Source organism: Magnolia sinica, chromosome 1 (assembly GCF_029962835.1).
Source record: "Magnolia sinica isolate HGM2019 chromosome 1, MsV1, whole genome shotgun sequence".
NCBI lineage: Eukaryota > Viridiplantae > Streptophyta > Magnoliopsida > Magnoliales > Magnoliaceae > Magnolia > Magnolia sinica.
Genome location: NC_080573.1, coordinates 133,918,685 through 133,922,897, shown reverse-complemented (window position 1 = coordinate 133,922,897; position 4,213 = coordinate 133,918,685).

Sequence of the window (4,213 nt, the reverse complement as noted above, 5' to 3'; positions counted from 1 at the left end):
CGAGAAAGCTCGAGGATCATGGATCAATAAAATTCAATTTTAGTTCCTTAAGTCTTTGGATACTTTTAGCCACCTTCAATCGATTGAGCCTTGTCAAATTAAATCAGTTTGCTCGCTGGATAAATTTGATCGTTGTCGATGGAATAAATTTGATCAATCGAGATTACTTAAGGATCCCCTCGATCGATCAAACCTCGAGTTCGATCAATCAAACCTAGTTACGAATTATAACTTTTGGTCGTTTGACCAAAATCAACATCTTCAATCGATCGAAGACAAACGGGTTTTGTCTGTTACGCGATCTGCTTTCCAAAAGTTCTAGAGTTTCTACTCCATCTCTCATTATTTTATGAACTCCATTAATACAAGGGTTTGACTCAATACCAACTACTGATTTCCTATCAATGGAAACTAGAAAAATAATGGGTTCTTTAAATCTGTAATATCTTATTTATGAAGTCAAAGTGATTCTGCAACATTATTTATCATCGGCAATACTTTCCATTAATCGTTGTGAGGAATCCATTCGTCGAATCAATCTAGGATTTGAAGCTCTACACAATTTGGCCTTAAGATTCATATATTCGAGTTTTCCTAAACCAAGATTATTGGAATTCACACAGCCAATCTATCGAAATACAGAATCTTGCTTAAAATTTAATTCTTATTTTCAAAACTTCTCTATAGATCAAACCAACGGGCGTAGTGTTAATCCACCATGTTCATTAGTTAGATTTAAAGTTTCTAAACAAGGAAATAGAAAAATTAAGAAGAAATTGATGAAAACTTGCCAGTGGAAGCTCCTCTTCTCAAGGCTTCTCTCTCTCTCTACTGCTCTTGCTTTAAGGTTTCTCTGTAAAATTTTCTATGGTTCCTCCCTTTAGATAGAAAAATCATAAATTAAAACTTCAACAGGATCACTCCCAATATTTTTCTTTTCATTTTTTCTTAAAAGTCTATTTATAATATTTATTTAATTTTTAAATAGGAATCTGTCCTAATAAATTTAAATGAATTTTAACATTTAAATTTAAACTTAATAATTATTAGAAGTCAATTATTTCCACACATATAATCAAATTTTAAACTTAAATAAATCAATGAAATTTAGTCCTATTTAATTAAATTATTAAACTTTCACATTCTTTAAAAAAAAAAACTATAGCTTTAAACCTACTTAATAAAATTTGCATCAATATTATAAATATAGTATATATCATATTCTAATTAATAAAACCATTATAAACCCTTTTTCTTTTTTCTTTTTTAATAAAAAATAAAATAAAATTTAATGTATTATATTATATTTAAGCTAGGACTAATGTAACTCCTATTATTATTAATTATACCAAAATTCATATTTATATCTAATTTAAATTTAGAATTTAAGAAATTACATTAAATTATATCAGAGATTTATTATTACAATTGTAATTTTTTTAATATCAAATTAATAAATTAAACTTGATATATAACAAAAGAAAGATAAAAATTTATTATCTTGAATTTAATTTATCAAATAATCCCCCACTGGGCAAATGGTCATGGTCCAGCTATAGGGGTGAGCTTTTCAAGCGGTTGCCTACGTACATTCGTGAATCACTCGCACTTATCACATTTTTGAACGAGCTTTCGTGCATTATGTTGGATAGTCGGTTAATAATAACCCTGTCGAATAATCTTGTGTACTAATGCAATTAGAATCATCTAATCCGATTCGATTTCAATCTCTCTCTTTACCGATAATTTACTCTTTCTTGTTATGTCCAAAGTTGTCACCTTAAAAAAAAAAAAATTAAAAAAAAAAAATTAAAAGCAAGGAAGAAAAAACAGATTGAAAGAGGAAGTTGAGTTTGTGGGTGATGTGTGACTTCTCAATTTCGTAGGAAAGAGCATTGCATGATCTTTACTCTTTTTCTTTTTTTCTTTTTTTTTGATGGATTAGACTGAAAAGTCTTATTAATTGGATGGTTCAGATTGGTAAAAGAGTCTCACCATGACCTCGAAGAGTAAGGGGGTGTTTGGAGTGTGGGATTAGATGGGTTTAAGTGGGATAGAATTATCAAAATGTAATGATTATACTCTGTCAGGGATTGTCTCCTAATCCCTTAGATTGAGGCCATCCCACTGCATGTTTGGGAAACGGATTGGCTACTCATCATGCTACCACCAGTCAGTGCTCTGTGGACCCTACTATGATGTATGTGTTTCATCTATGTTATTCACCCATTCTTCCATGTCATTTTATGGTACGAGCTCAAAAATGAGTTTGATCCAAATCTTAAGTGGACTGCACAATTGGCCTTAGGAAGTTTTTAATGGTGTAATTCAATCACTACTATTTTCCCATGGTGTGGTCCACCTTAGATTTATATCTACCTCATTTTTAGGATGAAGCCCAAAAATTATATTTTAAAATGGATGGACAATATGAATAAAACACACATATCATGGTGGGATCCACATAGCACTGACCACCGGCTACACAAAACCCAAAATAGGATGGTAGAAACCCTTTGATTCCAAGAAGGGCTTCACAACCTATACCTTGTGTGATTCCCAAAACACACCTACCAGATCTTGAAAGCCGCTCCCACCCAAATTCCATTTAAACCCATGCGCCAAACGCCACTTGGGGGTGCGCAGTGAAGTGACGTATTTCCTTGCGTCCCTGCTGTATTAGTGGTTTGTTTGTTTTTTCTTTTTAAAGTTTTGACTCCTGTGAGTAGGCCGTAAATTAGGAAACAGTGGGATTTGGGATACTCACGTTTGTAAATAAAACAGGATGTTAGAGGGCCCATTCTGATGGCTTCTACACGCAGCGTCGCAGAGGATAACACGTAAACTGCTATTGCAGGTTGCATACCTACTTTTCCTGTGAAAATTAAAGGTCCTCTGACCGCCCCTCCACGCGAATCAAAGGGCGTCGTGGTGAAACCTTATCCAAGTCAGGACGCTCCTGCCAAAGGCTTTTGCGGGAAGTTCTTGGGTTGGGTGCTAAGTGGGGCCCACACTGACGTTTGTTAGAAATTTACTCCGTGCATCTGATTTTCCATATCATTTGAGGGTAGGAAACCTAAAATCAGGGGATCCAAAACTCAATACGACCATACAAAAGTGAAAACTAGTGAAAGAGTTTCCTACCCATAAAACCTTCCTAAGCTCCACCTTTATTTTTATATGCCATCCAAAGCCCCAGTCCATTTATAACGTCATTTCCATTGGGATGAAGTCAAAACATTAAAATTTAAAATTATATATATATATATAACTAAAAAAAAAAGGTTTGCTTCATATAAATCTTTAATGGCCATGAAAAATTTTCAACGGTGATGCCGCTGCTCCCTCTCATATGGATGCCTTGATTTTTGGATCCACCTTATCTTAAAATGATCTGAAAAATAGATGGACAGAGTGGATTTCTCGCAAACATCACGTGGGTCCCACCTAACATCCCATCAAAGGCTTTGGCAAGAAATCCGCGTTCCCAATTAACACCTAATCTGCTCGGGTTCAAAAAGGTTATAAGACATTTATGTCCACATGAAGGTTTGTCCATGGAAGGTGGGCCACCATGATATTTTGACAAATAGACTCGACCGAAAAAATTTTCATCTCATTTTAGGGCATTGGCTCAAAATTGAGGGCGAGACGAAGCTCCACCGTGCCTAATGAACAGGAAAGTTTGGGGATTAAACCCCCGGTTCTGTTGAAACATTCGTGGTGCCAAATTGTTTGCGACAAATTCACCCTGTACATCTGTTTTTCCGACTCATTTTAGGGCATGCAGATTTAAAGCAAAAGTGGGCCATAAGATAGGAAAGAACTTCCGCTGTTGAAATATCGTTGGCAGCCATGGGACCACTTGGAGCTTTGAACCTACCTCATTTCGGTCCCATGTGGACAAAGCAAGCCGGCAAAATAAATGAACGAACGAATACCTCAACCCTCTTTGGTGTGTTGACGTTACAAAGTTCTTTGGGGCTACCATGATGGATGTGTCATATCTACATCGGCCATCAATTTTTCTAGATCATTTTAGGGCATAGGCCAAAAAATAAGCTAGAACCAAAGATGAAGTTGATTACACCATGGAAAGCAATAGGAATTGGACGTCTATCATTGAAAACTTCTTAAGGGCCATAAAACTTTTTGATCAAGCTGGTATTTGTGTTTCCCTTCGTACATGTCTCTGTGACCTTTTGGACAGGTT